The sequence below is a fragment of the Dama dama genome, chromosome 7 (assembly GCF_033118175.1).
Source record: "Dama dama isolate Ldn47 chromosome 7, ASM3311817v1, whole genome shotgun sequence".
NCBI classification, from domain to species: Eukaryota; Metazoa; Chordata; class Mammalia; order Artiodactyla; family Cervidae; genus Dama; species Dama dama.
Window position 1 is genome coordinate 38,991,600 of NC_083687.1, and position 20,031 is coordinate 39,011,630.

General features: G+C 38.4%; 1 protein-coding gene and 1 pseudogene across 5 annotated transcripts in view; one reads left to right on the forward strand and one right to left on the reverse strand.

Annotated features, from left to right (window-relative positions):
• The window catches only part of CDKAL1 (CDK5 regulatory subunit associated protein 1 like 1), a 579,065-nt gene that overhangs the window by 147,362 nt on the left and 411,672 nt on the right, over positions 1 to 20,031 (reverse strand). The window lies entirely within an intron of this gene.
• Positions 12,626 to 13,551, forward strand: LOC133059875 (stathmin-like; annotated as a pseudogene).

The following is a 20,031-nucleotide window of genomic DNA, read 5'->3' on the forward strand; positions in this document are numbered from 1 at the left end:
AGGGAACAACTACCCACTCCACTATATGGCAAAGGAAGGGTCAGTCTTATCTCTTATCTGTGTCGCTTAGGTACTGATCACACTTATGTACATATTTGAGCTAACCTTACCAAACAGAAAATTGTGTACAGAACTGCTGGTTAAGTTACGTTCTAAGTAGAAACTTGGCTCAGATATTTTAAGTTCTACTTATTTAATTTTGCTTTTAGTTTATCAACTTCTATTGACCAGTTTTTATTTGTGCAATAGGTTTTAACATAATTAACTACAGAAACAAACTCAGTGCTGGTGTAATTCCTGTGTTAGATATTTTTGGACATTTGTCAGGTTGTGCTGAGGCCAGAAATTGTTAGTATTAAGAGTATTTTAGAATTTCTTATACTTTATACTTTAGTTCAGTTTCTCAGTAGTGTCCGACTTTTTGTGACCCCATGGACTGCAGCACGCCAGGCCTCCCTGTCCATCATCAACTCCCAGAGTTTACTCAAGCTCATGTCCATTGAGTCGGTGATGCCATCCAACCATCTGATTCTCTGTCGTCCCCTCTTCCCGCCTTCAATCTTTCCCAGCATCAGGGTCTTTTCAAGTGAGCCAGTTCTTCACATCAGGTGGCCAAAGTATTGGAGTTTCAGCTTCAACATCAGTCCTTCCAATGAATATTCAGGACTGATCTCCTTTAGGATGGACTGGTTGGATCTCCATGCAGTCCAAGGGACTCTCAAGAGTCTTCTCCAACACCACAGTTCAAAAGCATCAATTCTTCAGCACTCAGTTTTCTTCATAGTCCAACTCTCACATCCACACATGACTACCGGAGAAACCATAACCTTGACTAGGCAGACTTTGTTAGAAAAGTAATGTCTCTGCTTTTTAATATGTTGTCTAGGTTGGTCATAACTTTTCTTCCAAGTTTACACATATTCATACATATTTATACTTTAATCACATCACCATGTCAGTATCTTCTAGTTTTTTGTGTGATGACGAGTACCAAACTAATAATGGCATGTCAACTCTTAAAGTCTTTTATATTCTCAGCATATACTACTGCTATAATTTTTTACTAACACTTACCCACACTATCCTGACAGCTCAGTTGGTAAAGAATCCGCCTGCAATGCAGGAGACCCCGGTTCAATTCCTGGGTTGGAAAGATCCACTGGAGAAGGGATAGGCTACCCACTCCAGTATTCTTGGGCTTCCCTTGTGGCTCAGCTGGTAAAGAATCTGCCCTCAATGTGGGAGACCTGGGTTCGATCCTAGGGTTGGGAAGATCCCCTGGAGAAGGGAAAGGCCATCCATTCCAGTATTCTGGCCTGGAGAACTCCATGGACTGTATGTATGGTCTATGGGGTCGCAAAGCGTCGGACATGACTGAGCTACTTTCACTTTCACTACCCACACTATCAGATTCAGAAGAAACATGAGCAGAAATAGGGGCCCTAAGTGTACCAGAAGGAGACGAGTCCACGTTCAAGGGAGTTGGCATGGTCTTGTTCCCCATTTCTGTTAGTCTCTTAAGGAACACAAAAGCAAGCTGGCATCTATTAAGCACGTATTGTACAACAGCTGCTATTATAAATGCTTCATACTCATCACTTTACTTGGTCGTCACAGCAGTCCAGGAAGGGATGTGTTGTCATCTCTATTTTGTGAAAGAAGGACCCAAGGCTCAGAAAACTAAGATAATCTATGACTGAGTGGCTAGAAACTGGGGCTAGAGACCCAAATCTGTTTGGATTTAAAATATGATTTCTTTCTAGGGATATTATTACTGCTTCCTTTCTCGGAACCATCTGTTAATAGGAATAATTATATCTACCTATTTCTTGATGAGTGATGATAAAGATAAAAAAGTATATATTATCAGGTAACCATTTAGGCTTTAAATGCCTCTATAATCACCAGAGAAGAGCAGTGGAAAGAGCACTGATTAGGCTGAAATGTTTGGGTTTATTAACTATCCTCTGTTAGAAAAAGCTTGCAAAATTTTTCCGTATGGAAGGACACTGATCAAAACAATCAAACTCATCAAAGTTCATATTCTACTACCTTAATGAGATCACATTTACACAGACCACATTCCCTGAGGATAAAATTACAAATAAATGGTAAAAACATAGGTTTAGAAAAACTTAAACCCTGTTTTTTAAGAAGCTGAATACAGTAAGAACATAAATGTATTCCTACAAATAAATAGCTGTGATCTTTTTCAAAACAGAACATATAAAATTCCTGACCTTCAGAGAGCAGTTTAATCTGCTTGTTTGAAGAAATTACTTTCAATAGTAGCCAAAATCTACATGCTAATATATAATTCACATAGTAATTTTAAGTGATATTTATAATCAGGGATAGACTTTCAAGGTCTCTCTCTGAGAAAGAGCAGCTAGCAGTAATTAGTTTTTAAAATTATTCCTTCTCTTTGAAAGTAATAAAATCTTTTGATAAGCTTAAAAAAATTCAGATGTTTACTGTTGAAATTTGGTACAATTTTACTTTTTTGAAGTAAAAAAAGTAATATACATGAGACAAGCAAAGGAAGATGGATAAAATGACAGATAATCTGTTAAAGCTTTGCAAATTTCTAGAAATTCTAAGAAATCAGGATTTAAAATGGATTAAAATTTTTAAATCAGAATTTAAAAAGAAATGGGTTGGTGGAGGGATGGCATGGGAGGTTGGGGTTAGCAGATGTAAGCTTTTATATAAAGAGAGAGAATGGATAAAGAAGGTCCTACTGGATAGCACAGAGAACTATATTCCATATCTATGATAAACCACAATGAAAAAGAATGTTTACAAAAAAGAAAGTACATATGTATAACTGAATCACTTTGCTGTACATATGTATAACAACATTGTAAATCAACTATACTTCAATTAAAAAATATTAAAAACTGAAAAAAAATTAAATAGTAAAAAAAAGACTACTAAATGTCTGTGTAAAAACTAATCAGGTTCATGGGCAGAAGTGTTTCTGAAACTCAGAAAGAAAAGTAGCTGGTAAATAGGGGGGAAAAAAAAAGATGGGGCTGTGCATATGCATAACACCAAATAATTTAGTGTCATCCATTACATTTCTAAACCTGGTTTAAATCCAGAATATACAGTTTGGCTTCAAGCAAAAAAATCAAATGAATCATGACAGTTAACTAAAAACTAAATAAATACTATGTTAAGTAAGTTTTTTATCCTGTAACACCATGCTTGCTTTCCACAGCAAATATGTAGGAGTAAGCACAAAGCCCTACATAAGACCAAAGATATTGCTTTAAAAATTAAAAGTAAGCAAACTGGATAATATTGTTATAATAGTTAAAGGAACCATATTAAATTTCACACAAGTTTTACACATCTTTTATTAAAATCATTTTATGATATTGCTGGTTAAAGTGAAGGTATTTACTATCTATGCTACTGTTAACACAATTCTTATATGAGTTTTTCTGTTTCTATGGTAACGTGAATTATAAGGTTCAATGAAGCCAGATTCTGTAATGTGTATTTTTCTGTTACTCAAGGTGAAAAGGAAATGAAACATTTCTAACATTCATAAACTGCTGCAAATGTCTGAATTCCATTTAGAGATAAGACGATAATTACTAAAGTAATTAGAATTCTTCCTGGATGGAATTATTTTGCACACAGTGGAAATTTAGATTTGGGAATGAAAGCAGGGGCCAGGGTATATTCAGCATCGGTAATTAATTACAACCAGAACCAATACACTATTCTGATACCTTGGAACAGACTAAACCTTCTGTCTGCTTCTGACTACAATATGAAAGAAAACTGGTCCCCCACCCCCATCCCTTAAGTCAGAAAGATAAAGTGGGTAAAATCATTTTATTCAAGAGAAAATCCAATTACAGAAATAATCAACTTTTCTCTCTTGCTTTATTTTTTTCATATTTGAAAGGGTTTTCACATTAGCAGAACCAATTAAATGAATATCAGGACAGGGCAAAAACTACAAAGTTGGGCAAGTTGCTTAATTTTTTTTTAAATTAAACTTTGAAAAAAAAAATCACTTATTGAAATTGTAGAGACTCAGAGCCAGAGCACAGCGTTCTCCAATAGGAGAGCATGACTGGAAGGTGACTGAGCACTGGGCTCGGGAGGAATGATTTATAAAATGCTTTAGTGATAGAACTGTGTTATCACTATGTTATCCAGTCAACTACAAATGAGAAATTAGACAAATTTCTACTTTTATTAGAAGTGTTGTGATCATAAAGAACTCAGAGATGTCACATTTCAAGTTTATGCTATCCTAAACTGCAATTGGTACAGCATCTTAAGTAATACTGGAAAAATACAGACAGAGGGGGCATGCCAAAAGCCGTCAAACCAAAACACAGAAGCAGTATTCACACTTTCCTTATCCCTCACTGGGTGAACTCCTGTTTTGTTTTGCTTACTCTCAAAATCAGATCAAGGGTTGGCAAACTATGGCCTGTGGGGCAAAATTGGCCACTGCCTATTTTTATAAATAAAGCTTTATTGGAACTTGGCCATACTCATTCATATCCATGTCAACTGTGGCTGCTTTGGCTACAAGAAGAGAGCAATTGTGATGGTTGCAATCACAAAGCCAAAAATATGTATTACTTGCAGCTACTGTAAACAACCAAACAAACTGATGAGTCTAATTGTTGGTAAGTACTCCCAGGAACACTCCAGGGTAACTGGCTGGGGGATGGGGTGGGGGCAGGGAGGAGGTGTCAGTGGGCATATGATGCTCTACAAAATGTAGCCCAAATCAATCTTTTCATTATCAACAAAGTCCTCTTGATACAGTTCAAATCAGAATACTCTCTCCTTAAGGAATCCTGGTGTACAATTAGCACCTATCTGTATAATTCATCCCTCATGACACATTTCTAAGACAAAATATTTTCTGATTTTCTCTCAGCATCTCGACTCCCTGGTTCCTACTTTGTACCTCTGTGAAGGCCAGATTATGATGGCACCTGGCATCTTTCACATTGGTTGTCTTGTCTTATGTGTCCCAGTAAATCATAAGCACCTGGTGGAATTAGGATGGGGTTAGTCACATTCTCATACTCTTCAGCAAGGGTGCAGCAGCTTTACTGATAGCTGAGGCTCAATAAAGGTGCCCATTGAATTAAAGGTGACGGGTAAGAGAGAATTCGGAAAAAAGATAGGGGTGATGAACAAAAAATTTCAATAAAGTAATAGGCTTTATTCATATGTGTGTGTGTGTGTGTGTGTGTGTGTGTGTGTGTGTGAGCATGCTCAGTCACTCAGTTGTGTTCAACTCTTTGCGACCCCATGGGTATAGCCTCCCAGGCCCCTCTGTCCAGTGGAATATTCCAGGCAACAATATTGGAGCAGGTTGCCATTTCCTACTCCAAGGGATGTTCCTGACCCAGGGATCAAACCCGTGTCTCTTGTGTCTCCTGCACAGGCAGATGAATCCTTTACCACTGTGCCACCTGGGAAGCCCCTTATTTATATGCACTAACGAGTAATCTCTGTTCTGACTAATATCAATCTCAGCATTCTACTTCAAAGTCCTAGAAGCCCACTTCTGGCCTTTATCTATCTGGCAAGGGAAGAGAAGGGGCGATTCTTAGGGCTTTTAAGTAAAGGCTTCATGGATGCTGCCCAGACACTGGCCACCAGAGTTGATCTATCCTGCTTACAATGAGGGCAGTGATTCTCCAGTGAGTACTTTTAAAAATATGTATTAGTTCACTAAGAGTTGCTTCACTCTTAATTCTTATTTCTAGAAATAAGTAAAACATTTACAAGGGGTCAAAGCTTATTTTAAATGACCTGCGTTTATTTGTAACTTTCAGTTTAAAATTTGGTGAAATGGGGTTTGAGCTGGAATGTTTGAAGTTGAAGCCAGATTTATGAGACTTGGGAGAGAAGTTTTCATTCTAATGCTGCATTAGAGTTGCTTCCTTGTGTTTTTGACGGTGCTAAGTCCCATCACTCAAAAACTGCCTATTAACTGGATGGTACGGTCTCAGTAAAGTGTGTGTGCACTCAGTCACTTCCGTTGCGTCCGACTCTTTGAGACACCACGGACTGTAGCCCATCAGGCTCCTCTGTCCATGGGATTCTCCAGGCAAGAATACTGCAGTGGGTTGCCTTGCCCTCCTCCAGGGGATCTTCCTGACTCATGGATCAAACCCGCATCTCCTGCGTCTAACACACTGAAGGCAGATTGTTTACCCAGTGAGCCTCTGGGGATGCCCCTCTCAGCAGATGGATAGGGAACATCTCAAGGGGCTGCTGTGGCAGAGAGTCAGCAAGGGACCAGAGCTCTTTCCACACAAATGTCCCATGAAATGGGCCTGTGTATGAAACACTAGAGATTTTACACGAAGGGCCCGTCACTCTTTATGACACTGCCTCTGGATCCCCCGTTTGGTGCAAATCTCTACCTTCCAAAGGAGCAATTCTGCTCTGTCTCACACCACGCTAGGCTGGTCTGTCAGCAGCGGCTGTCCCCCAGCCCTCCATGGCACGGCCTAAGACACTAGCGTGTCTTAGTGTCTGAAGATGCTTGAGGCTCTCCCCGACGGTGAGTAATCCAGTTCCATTCTGACCACAGCAGCTGTGTGCAGGCGGCCTGTGCCTCATACACTGGGTTTAGCGGGGCTGGGATACTGGGCCTCACTCTGAGGCTGGTGGAAGCCGATCCTAAACCAAGAAACATTCTAAAAGCCAGGAGCAAAGCCACTGCATAAGGGAACATCAGGACACTATAACAAACTCCAAAGTCACTGTTAGGAGAAAAGACAGACACAGCTAGTCACACCTGAATTAGCTCAGTTCCAGGTTGACTGTGTGGCGCTTTCTGACGCCAGCCTCTCTGAACCTTATTGAACACTTACCCTATTCTAGGCATTCTTCAAGTATTTTTCATATACTGACTCATTTAATCCTCACAGCAGTTAATGAGATAGGTAATAATTTCTCCATTTCATAGATGTGGCAGAAGCACAGAGAGATTAAGTCTCTTGCCTAATGTCACGCAGCAATGAGCAGTACAGCCTGGGTCTGTTTTCAGAGTCTGTGATTTTAAATGACAAACTGCCTCCCTGCGATGGTGGGCAGTGCATGTCCAGTAATGCTAGATACAATTATTCCAAAAGATCTCCTTTTTCAGAAACATGAACTACCGGATGTCATTGTAGAGTGACTTGACTGAGACATTCATCCCGAAACACAAGTGCCATCTGATGAGACCACAACCATGAAATAACAAAAATACCCACTTAACATCATCTGCTCAGTCTCTCCTCAGTTATGCAATTATTACTTTCATGCTAAAAAACAAGGTCACTGAGGACAAGGTCGCTTGTCCAGAGTCACACAGAGTGAGTTAACAGGACAGCAGGCCTGGGATTATGGTTTCTGACTCCCAGTCCTTTACTCAGATACTTACCCTTTCAGCCAAGGAAAAGAAGTGTAGAAGGGAAAGCAAGGAAAAAAAAAAAATCCTCACCAGATAGCCTATCTGTGCTAGTAGCTAGCAAAAAGATATTCATGAAAGTTCAGATCTTATCACACACATTTTCAGCAGTGCCCAAATCAGAAGAAGAGATAGGTTCCCAGGAGATTAGAAACATTAACAGACAGAACTAGCCCTTGGCTCAGAGAGCCAGTGAGGAAGCAAAAAATCTTGATAATTTTTAACACTTCACAGCACGTCCCAAATTATGCAAGGTCTAGAAAGTAGCCCTGATTGTATCCTTTTTTGGTGAAACAATCTAAGGAATAGTCAGAAGATAACTGTGGTGGTGCTGGATTCCAAGTCCTGGACAGTTCACAGGCTGGCACAAAAACCAAAGTACCTCTGTCTCACGTACAGCTCAGAGACTACTAACGGCTCTAAAGAACCACAGTGTATCACATGCTGATACTGCTGTCTCTGTGCTGTTTTAGACATCAAAGCAACCGTCTCAGAAGGATGGGGTGAGATTCACAGAGGCTCTGAGAGGCAACGCCTCTGCACAGAGGAACACGACTACCTCTCAAACCTACTGAACTGGACAACTCTCAGGAACCACACTCCATCTAAAAGGTTTTTGTACTGTGATGTTAGACCACCAAAAAATTTGGTGTGTGAGCACCAATGTAAACAGAGATGTGTAGTCTATCAGAAAGGCATTGGGGTGGTAAGACCTACCAGATGAAAGCCTGATTTAAAGGCAATTTGATTCATTCCAACATACAACAACTGAAAGGTGTGGGCGTGCCCAGTCGTGTCCAACTCTGTGACTCCAGGGACTGTAGCCCACCAAGTACCTCTGTCCATGGGACTCTCCAGGCAAGAATACTGGACTGGGCTGCCATTTCCTCCTCCAGGGGATCTTCCTGACCCAGGGATTGAACCCAGGTCTCCTGCGTCTCCTGCATCGGCAGGCAGATTTTTTTTTTTTAATTGCTGAGACACCTGGGAAGCCCACAATAACTGAATTTCACCTACAAACCAAAGGACTGAGCAAATAGAATCAGAGTCCACTGGAGGGCTATGCACCAGCGGGGGTAACAGTAAGCGGCTGACGGGGCCAGATTCCATGCATGGGAGAAGGTGGTGAGATAAATGGGATTATGAACCATAGAGAACATGAAATTAGGAATAATACGGGTTTGGAGATGGGGAGAGAAAGGACACAAGGAAAAACTGCAGAGGCTTGCTGGCATGATAACAACAAGGCATGACAGGGTGCACAGGGCCCCACAGTGCCACCTTCTAACGTACAATCTCCTGAAATGAACCAAGTGTGACATCACTAGACTCTACATTCCACTTCAGTCTATGTATGTAGCGCCAATCATGAAGAATACTTCCAAACAGCTTTAACAAATCAATTTCTGATCAAAAAAGTAAAAGAAGAAACTCAAGGTGGTAAAACACAACCGATGGCTATCACATCATACCTAACGGGTAGATCTTTTTTAAAAGTCCTCATCGGATACGCACACACAATTTGTAACTCTGCATGAAGACAGATGTTAACTAGATCTATTGTGGCCATCACTACATAATACATTCAAATATCGAATCATTATGTTGTACACCTGAAACTAATATAATGTCCTATGCTAATTGTAGACAGTGTTTGTTAGCACAGGAGCAGGGGTGGGTGGATGGTGGTAGTGGTGGTAGAGTACATAGCAGGAAAGTTAAAAGATAAAGTTGAAAGGTAAGCATAACGACCGCACGATATGAAGCGCTGGAAAGGCAGGCGCACTCTCTCAAGATGGACTAAGACTTGACTCTACATTTACCATGTAGTTCAGAACATTAAGAGAATAAAAACAGAACCAAAGGAGAAAAACAAAACAAAACAAAACACTTTTACCAGAAAGCAAATTGCACTCTAGTATTATAGACGACTATTCCTTTATACAAAGCTAAAACTGTTATGCATGTAATTTATTGTATTAAAACAGATTGTGCTGATGAACATGAAGTAACAAGAAAATGAATCTTTGTACATCAACTATAATAAAGAGATGTTTACAAATCTGTATGCTACTCACCATAAAAATTACAACCAAGAGAGACATTAAACATTAAGTCCCTAATAGTCAAATATTAGAAATTCTACAAAAACCATTATCATATTATGCAAAGGACACACCACATATGATAGGCAATTACTGTATATTGTGTGTTAAAGTATTTTCAAGGGGAAAATATGAAATACCCAGAAATATGAATTTCAGAATAACAGTGAAAAATCTAAGATAAAAGGTAATTTGATGCAGAAACTCTATTTTATTAAATTGGAAATTCAGTTTAAAGGAGTTACATGATTTTAAGCCTGAGTTTTTTATTCAAACTTGGTCCAATTACTTTTTACAAATTTAAATCTGCTGATGGTGTGCATATTTCCAATAAATACAACAGCATGAGATTCCATACTAGCAGGACACCTGCTAACATCTTTTATTCATGTGCGTGTTCCCAGTGCAAAGCAATTATATTATTTCAAATATTTTAAAATGTTTTCTATTACTGCCTAACATAACTGCAGGTTACCTTACAAATCATGACTTTCTTTTTGCACTCCCTCTGTCTAAATCTCTGGGGGGAAGAAGGGGAGACTTATTTGTGGTGTTATTTGTAGAAGTCAGTAATAGCTCACAAAATAATCTCAGTCTAGTTTACCTGCATCTGATTACAGATGCGAGAATATAGCTTCCCATTAAATGCAGGGGAAAGGCGTGCATATATAGATTTTGTTTCTTATCCTTGATTCAGCTCTTAGGGACTGGTTCCCAACATTATAAACTCTGGGACAGGAAATACGTGCTAAAAACTAGTTATTATAGCTCTGAAAACCTTTCAGTCCTCACTGTTCTCAAGGGCTCAGCATCTCATGAGCCATTGCAGTCTTGTCAGCTTCTCATCCACAGGAGCGGGCATAGAGATACGTGCAGGGGCACGACGCTTCAGACAGTGAGGGGTGCGAGGAATTAAGGAATGCACAATATGTGTTTATGTCATATTTTTCTACGTTTGTTGAAATAACAATCGTTTAGGCATATCTCACAACTGAAAATGGTAAATCTGAAAGGCAATGAGTTCCTTTATATTGATTTTAGATAACCTTTTTATAGTTATTATGTTAAATTAATTTAATTTATTTTAGATCATCCTTTTATAGATTATAATAATATTATTATAACAATCTATAACAATAGATTATTATAACAAATAATATTATTTATTATAATAAATGACATTATGTCATTTATTAATAATTATATATATATTATGTCATTATATATGACATATAAATTATAAATATATTATGTCATTTATTTTAGTACAAGTAGTTGTACTAAAAGTTACAAAGGTTGGCTCTGAAGATTAATACAGAAATCTCACTTTTAGCATTGAAGTAAGGACCCCAAAGTATTAATGTAACAATATTTTTAATAAATCTGAAACTCTTCATTGACATATGCCTAAAGTGGTAAAGATTTTTCAAGAAGCTATTCAATGTATATGGCTTGTAAAGTATTAATTATAGCTAGTAACTAACTTTTAACAGCCTACTATTTACTCTATCCCTTTTTTATCTAACTTTCAATGGTGAGCCATCAACAAAAATATTTTTAATCTTGACAAAGAGACATTCATCTAAAACAGAACAGGCTCACACAAAGCTTTATCACAGGGGCACAGGACTTCAGACCATTATTGTTTTATGACTAAAAAATGAATGACTTAAGACAAAAAGCTCAACACCCTTAAACTTCATTTCTATTCATTCTCTAATAAATGCCATCTGTTGTGTACTTTAGGGATATAATACCCGTCAAGAACTCCATCGTATTATGAGAACCGGCACCAAGTTGATCTGAAATGCATATTTGAACAGATGTGTTTAAATTACATCTCCGTCAATCCACATGCATAAATTCAGAGCAAGCGTGTGTTGATTTAAAATGCATAAAAAAAGGGATTTGGAGATGCATCAAAAGTGAAGAGCATCTCAGTGGATCAAGGCTCACATTACGAAAGGTCATTACTAAAAATAAAGTTTGCATTTATTAAGGGTTGCACCAAAGGGCTGTTCATGGGAACTGATTTAATGTTTGTTGCACAAAATCAGCCACTGAAACTACACTAATTTTTTATATAACTCCTCCATGTAAAACATTAAAATCATCATGCATGAATAGAAAAAAAATGTAATGGAAGACATCAAAATAGAGAAAATTATATGACAAGTCTACTGACTGACATTGGTTCATGTGGCTCAATTCCCCACATTTCAACCATACTTTGCAGTTATTCAAGGGAAAATATATGAAGTGATTTCTATAGGCATAATACTGCTCTGATTTCATTTTTTACAGACATGCTTCCAAAAGTAAAAATTAATTAAATCCTCTTGGAATTATGAAGATTATGAAGTTCATCAATATTTAGCAAGAAATTAAACACACTAAAACACAAGTATGATGGTAGAGGCCCTAATTAAATAGTCCCTATATTCTACAAGGTGCTAATTTCTAAATAGGTTTTTCACAAGTTTAGAGCAGGCGTGTATCAATGTAAAGCTTAATGGCGAGCTGTTGAAAATCACACCCACTTCTCATTAGGTTAGTGATGTAAGAAGAAAACTATGCTGAGTGAAATGCCTAGTTATAAATATCATCATCAGACATTTAATTAATGTATACTATTTTACATGATATATATGTACAAATAGGTCCCATATATTCAGCTCTCAAGGAAGAAACTGAATATAAGAGTAAATATACTCATGCATGAGGTTTCATTCTTAGGCAGTGCTACTACCTACACCAATGCTAAACACACTAGGCAACTAATATTTTCTTTATTCATAGATGAGGAAGGTAAAGATTAAGCATAAAACTGATATGGGAGGGAGGAGAGAGAAATTGAGAAATAGGGATTTATTGACATATACATACTACTACATATAAAATAGATAATTATAATGAGAACCCACCCTATAGCACAGGGAACTCTATTCAGTACTCTGTGATAACCTACATGGGAACAGAATTTTAAAAAGAGTGGATACATGTATACGATTCACTCTGCTATACGAGAAAAGCTAACACAACACTGTAAAACAACTATACTGCAATAAAAGTTAACTTAAGAGTGTGGCCAGGCGGCTCGGACTGAGCAGGGTTTTCCTTGCCAGTGAATCGTGTAGAGTACACTGCCAGTCTCTTGTCTTCTCTTCACCATGGCTTCTTCTGATATCCAGGTGAAGGAACTGGAGAAGCGTGCCTCAGGCCAGGCTTTTGAACTGATTCTCAGCCCTCGATCAAAAGAATCTGTCCCAGAATTTCCCCTTTCCCCTCCTAAGAAGAAGGATCTTTCCCTGGAGGAAATTCAGAAGAAATTAGAAGCTGCAGAAGAAAGACGCAAGTCCCATGAAGCTGAGGTCTTGAAGCAGCTTGCTGAGAAAAGGGAGCACGAGAAAGAAGTGCTTCAGAAAGCGATAGAGGAGAACAACAACTTCAGTAAAATGGCGTAAGAGAAGATGACCCACAAGATGGAAGCCAACAAAGAGAATCGGGAGGAACAAATGGCTGCCAAACTGGAGCGTTTGCGAGAGAAGGACAAGCACATTGAAGAAGTGCGGAAGAACAAAGAATCCAAAGACCCTGCTGATGAGACTGAAGCCGACTAATTTGATCTGAGAACTGACTTTCTCCCCCTCCCCTTCCTAAATATCCAAAGACTGTACTGGCCAGTGTCATTTTACTTTTGCCCTCCTGACAAATATTCTAGAAGCTGATGTAGGACTGTATAGGTAGATCCAGACGGTATGATGTTGTTCTAGGGGCTAAAGGGGAGAAACGAAAAGTGTTTTACTCTTTTTCTAAAGTGTTGAAGTCTTTCTAATGTAGCTATTTTTCTTGTTGCATCTTTTCTACCTCAGTACACCTGGTGTGCTGGGTTAATGGCTAGTACTGTATTGGCTCCGTGAAAACATGTCTGTGAAAAGAGTATGTAGTGGCTTCTTTCAAATTGTTAGATGCTGAATATCTGTTCACTTTTAAATCCCAATTCTGTCCCGATCTTACAGACGCTACTGTACTTGAATGGTTAATAAAGCTGCACAGTGCTAAAAAAAAAAAAAAAAAAAAAAAGTTAACTTAAAAACTGATAATGGAGAAGCTTTATATACTGGCCATCTTTCAAGTGAAGCTTCTCAGGTGGCACAGTGGTAAAGAATCTACCTGCCAAAGCAGGAGATGCAGGTTTGATCCCTGGGTCAGGAAGACCCTTGGAGAAGGAAATGGCAATCCACTCCCATGTTCTTGCCCAGAAAATCCCATGGACAGAGAATTTTGATGGGCTACAGTCCATGGGGTTGCAAAGAGCTGGACATGACTGAGCACACACACACACGTATCTCTCGAATAAGCCTTTAAGGTACTATAATATGTTAAGGCAGTTTAAGAAAAATGACCATTTCAAGAGGAATTTCAGATTTGTACAAAAAGGATTTTTCTGAGGTGTAAGAGGAGAAGCATCTTTCTAAGAGTGTAGATTTACAGTTCTTACTGAGTGAGCCCCCAAATTCTCTCAAGCTGGAATTAATTAATAAAGAATGGTAATGAAAGTAAGCATGCCTAGTAAGTGTAGTAAAAAACAAACAAACCCCCCCCTGCTTTTTATTAAACCAAAACACCATCTAAGTTTTATAATTTGTGCCAATTATTCTGTCCCCTGCCCCCTGCCAGCCCTTCCTAGCCTCTGTGCCCTGCCATGCGCCCCAGGGAACTGAGCTGCATAGGATACGTCATCTGAACCTCGCATCCTGTCACAGTCCACCCCACTGAACTTCCATCCCTTCTTTGCAGTCCCTGCTCTCTAGCTGAAGACGTCATAAACAACAGTCTCCTTACTGCTTCTCCACGTCTTCTTGGAAAAGCTAACCCTGCCTCATGATTCAGGTCTCTAACTAAAGGGCATTTTCTCTAGGAAAACTTCCCTGCACTTTGACTAATTCACTCCTTTTCCAAGCTGCCAAGTCCTCCATATTTTCTAATGTTCCAGTGTAATTGCTTGTTATGTCTACGTTTTCTCCACTGGGACTGGTAAGTTTCCAGACGACACTGACTGTCCTGATACCACTGCATTCCCAGGGTCCAGCTCAGGGCCTGGCACAAAGTGGGTGCTGACTAAACATTAATCAATCAGTGAAAGATCTACTCCTCCTTTTAAGGAGGAAAAATCAAATCCCATAAATGCTTTTTTATTGAGGCCTGATTGTCAGCTTTTTAGTTTAAATAAGTGAAATTAAATATTTATTGATACACATGACAAAATAGTCTAAGGTAAATATAAATCACATAATAATCTTTCCAAGGAAATGAAAGAAAGAGGATCACTGGAGAACAAATCAGTTTGAATGAGACTGTTATTAGAGCTAAATTTTCACATATAGGAGATGCTATCTACCTATTTAAATGAAAGTGAATTAAAAGCAAATAAATTTAAGATTCAGTTCCTCAGTTACACCAGCCACCTTTCAGGTGGTTCAGTAGCCATACGCCTACTTTCTATCATATTTGACAACACAGATAAAGAACCTTCGTTTGTAACTATCATTGTAAAAAGCTCTATTGAATAGCACTGTTCCTGAGAGCTGAGATTCCACAGATACTTAAAAACAAACAAACAAACAAACAAACAAACAAAAACACCTCTCTAACCATGAATTTGAAGTTTCTTTTTCCTCGTTTCACAAATTGGTGATATCTACTCATTATATTGCCATGAGTATTGAGATATTTTAAAAGACTTACTAGCTCAGTGTCTAATACATAACAGTGATTGGTTAAGTCTCTTCCCTCTTGCTCTGGTAATGCAATGGCACTTTGCTCAAAGGACATTTTATCACATGTTCCCCAGTCAAGCTAAAAACAGTGGTTTCAAATTGTTCTGCACGAAAGGCTAAGGGAACAGGGTTGAGTGGCACTTTAGGACCACAGGCTCTAGGTCTCCCACTTTCTGACTTTTCAACCAAAACAACTTCACATTTAACTCTTCCAGATTGGGTTTACCCTGGAGATATTTTTTTCCTCTCAATAAAGGCCTGTGAGGCTAAGCAAGCTAACAAACAAAAAATCGTGAAACTTTCAATGTCCTGGAAGATACATCTCTAGTATTATGAACAGCAAGCAGGTAAGGCCTGTAACAACCTAACTCCTCTGGCCTCATCTTTCCCCACAACCTCCTTCTTTTCAATGTTCTATCCACACAGTGTTGAGGATATTAGGACCAACGCCCATAATCAACTAGAAAACAAAGCGAATGATTCTGACATGTAACCCTTGGCTCTGATGAATTAACAAATGTCACAAGTGCTGCAAAGTTAGTTTTGTTTCTGGGTTAAGTAGAAGGTGCGTGTGTGCTCAGATGTGTTCAACTCTTTGCAACCCATGGACTGCAGCCCACCGGGCTCCTCTGTCCATGGGATTTCCCAGGCAAGAATACTGGAGTGGGTTGCCATTTCCTTCTCCAGGGGATCTCTCCAACCCAGAGATGGAATTATATCTCCTGTGGCTCCTCCACCGACAGGCAGATTCTTTACCACTGAGCCACCTGGGAAGCATGTTTATGAGTGAAATCCATGCCAAAATTGAAGTAACTGAAAATTGGCCTCTGTGAATAATCTGCATGGCACACCTACAAGCAAAAATATTTTCAAAGGAGTTGAGAAAACAGCAATTCATTACAATCTGAAGTGGAATCTGCTACGACATAACTGATGGCAGGTAAAAATAATGAAACACAAAGAAAGCCTTAGGTGAACAAATTTATAAGTTTGTGAGAATGAAAGCCAATGATACTGATGAGCAGGTACTCGGTGGAAATATTTGAATCTTATATTATTGAGCCAGGAGTACCAACAATCCCATTTACTCTTGTGGACTTAACTTTCATCAATTCCTTGAATTTTTGTTAGAGACAGAAGTTGAATATTTGGCCTCACCCTACCACAAGCCACTTCAAAGGCTTAGCAGTGATAAAGTCATATAGTGATTTTTTTGAGATGGAGGTTGATAACTGAAATTTTTCTTGACAAGAAGAATCAACTCCAACCAATATTATCAAAAGGTCTTGAAGATTATATGTTGTTATAGATTTGATAATGTTTCTTAATGAATTCAACTCAATTATTCAATTTCTTAATGAATCAACCTATTAAACAGCAAGTTTAGCTTTTATGCAAAACTTATTATACTGCAGTAAAGTCATTTATGGGTTTCCCTGGTGGCTCAGGTGGTAAAGAATCTGTCTGCAATGTGGGAGACCCAGGTTTAATCCCTCGGTTGGGAAGATCCCCTGGAGAAGGGAATGGCGACCCACTCCAGTATTCTTGCCTGGAGAATTCCATGGACAGAGGAGCCTGAGGCCGGGTGGGCTACAGTCCATGGGGTCGGAAAGAGTCTGACATGACTGAGCAACTAACACACACAGACACAAACTCATTTATGACGACAACTAAGTTGTTTAAATCACAAGTGTTTACATCACAATGTTCATGTGTTTTGTGTATTTACTATGCTGTCAAAAGTGAAGCATGCTCTCCATTCCCACACAAATTTCCAGCAGATTTATTTTCTGAGTTCAAACTACAGTATAAGCAGCGTTTTTTCTGATCTTAATACAGGTGCTTGGGAAACATCCACATTCAAAAATCATTTAATTGTATGACTTAGAGGAGTTTCCACTCAACCTTCAATTGGAAGTGACAGATTTGATAAAAGGAAAATATATATATAAAAAAAGGATCTAACAGAATTCTATAAATGCCAAGTGATAGAGATACTGAATTAAAGCCATGATATACTGATATCATGAAGTGATACCAATATTCAGCATTATGGATCTGTGTGAAAAGATATTTTCAAAAAAAGAAATACATAAAAAGTCTCATTAGATATCAACATTGACAAATGAATATTAGTGACTGAGTGATGGTAGGGAACATTAATTTTTGTACTCCAATAAGTGAAATGTTATTCAAATAAATTAATTCCATCCTTCTTACTAGCAGGTCAATATTTTAAATACTATAGTACATTATTACTATATTTTTAACAATAAAAATTTGTGAAGGCTGGTGTTCTTTAGAGATGGATGGTACATAAATCATCCTTGATTTTGTTTCTTGATCTACAAAATCTTAAAACACTATCCAGCCCTTTATCGAAAAATCTTGCTGATCCCTATAATAGATGCTTCTCTAAATACTCTGAATAGTTTAAAATATATATATAAACGTAAAGCATTCCTCTCAGATACGTTATGCTGAAAACAAAATCTATGGCAGCCATATCATTTAACAGTAAAGATAAGCACCAGAGCACGGGAGATTCCCAAGAAGGCACTAGGCAGGTGGACCTCGTCTCAGAGGCTGCCTGCACTTTAGTCTGAACAATTCTATAAAGAGAATTTCAACAGATTTGAAACAAGCCCAGTATCCAATCGAGGCTCTCAAAAGCTTGCTTATTGAGAACTTGACTCTTTAGGCAATATTTGATGTTAATTAAATCTTATATGTTCCTGTGATATGTTCCTAAGACTGCCTAAGACTGCTGTTGATAAGGAGAGAAAGATGCTGAAATAAAATTTGTATTGAATCTCAAGCATAAACACCAACAAGCATAAACATTAACAGAATAAATATATCAACATGAAAAGTTCTTAGCATCCTGTAAAAAATGAGCATCAGTAAAAACACATTGTATCTCTACACATGCCATGCAGACAAATCCACTACACTGCAAAATTTATAGATTAAAAGATTTCAAAAGTAATTGGGTTTACAACTCACAAATAAAATTCTTAAAATGGAATTTTGTACCCTTGTCTCTTTTGTTTACATAGGGAAAATGTCATACATGAATTGCTCGTGTTTTATTTCTTCATATTTATCTTGAACCAAAATTGGTTCTTTAAAAAATAACAAAAATAATTTGCTGAGATTAGATTATCCATTTTTTGGTTGGATGAACAAACAGCTGCATTAAACTAACCCTATGTTCACATGAGCAAGTCTTTTATGCATTGAACTTGTAGGCAGTTTGTGTTGGCCTGATAACAAAGCAGATGTTTTCCTCAGTGATTTGGCTAACTTTACTAGGTACAGGCCAGCCTTGAAATCAAACTACATGTGTGCTTTAAAAAACTGCATTCATCTCTATAACATAAAGCCTATCGGACTAGCTCATCTATGAGCTGCTTTAACTGGCCACTTATTTAAAATTAAATAGGTGTAATTCCAAATGGTTTTTTCCTTTACATTTTTTTAAATTAAAAATACTTAGAGGATGTTAGAATCTCCAGAGATGAGACAAACACGGCTCAAAGGTAAAGAGTGGGGAACTCATAAGAGGACCAGCTGCAAACCCAACACGGTGAGAGAAAATAACACTGGCTCCTTGAGGACGATGGAGACCACCGGGCAGGACCAGCGTTTTGTTTTCATCCACACGTATCAGCATGGTTTGGTATCATTTTCTGTATCTTCCTTCCAGGTTCCTAGAAACACACTTACTGTTTTCTTTGTGCTCTGCATTCCATTTTGCTAGAGACCCTGATGGGCTTTCTTGTCCTTAATGCTTGCTCCTTCCTTTAGCAGCACCATGCTCTTCTCTATACGGTGGCTTGTCTACACTAAGTAAAAAATCTACCCAGCTGGTCTTGCCTGGGTCCTCCATCCCTTCTCCCTAACTGGCTCCAAATATTTCCCCTTTTTCCTTTCCCTTCCAGACTTCTGGAAGAACAGTCCATCGTTGCTGCTTCTACTTCCTCATGATTAACTTCCTGGTAAACCTGCTATAACCTGGCTCCTGCCCCAGCACAGCGATGAAATGACCTCATCTCTGGCAAATCCATGGATGTTATTTTCTGCCCTGATTCCACTTGACCTACTTACCTTATTTGACGCTGTTCATCATCCCCCCCTTAATTGTGCATATGACCAATGATGTAACGGGGTGAGCTTTAAGGTCGGTGGGTTGTCAGTAAATAAAACAGTATCAGGATGGTAGAAAGAAGAAGCTGAAAAAGGTGCACTTCGTGGAAGCTAAATGATACAGATTATGTGTCTAAGCAATTTATCCTTCATACAAGCACAGGCACTGCGGAGTGAAATCATGGTGTTATTAATAAATATGCCAGGACAACAGGCATAAACCAGGAAGGTCCTAGGCAAACAAAGGAAAAGAAAAAGAAAAGTCACCACAGGTAATGCAGGAATAAAGGCCTAGATGACTCCACACTTTGGGGAACCTTGGGACATTGAAGCATTTTCCTAATAATATTCAAAGGTCATGCAAATAACACACTTGAAAGAGACTGGGCTTTGAGATGTCGTAATCTATCACTCAGTAGTAAGAAATGAAGACAGAAAGACTGAACTAAGGCCAAGTCCTAGACTTGTACTAAAACCCCTGTCAGCTTCAATGAAAAGAGAGGATGGAACAAGAGAGTAATTAAATCAACTCCCTTCAATT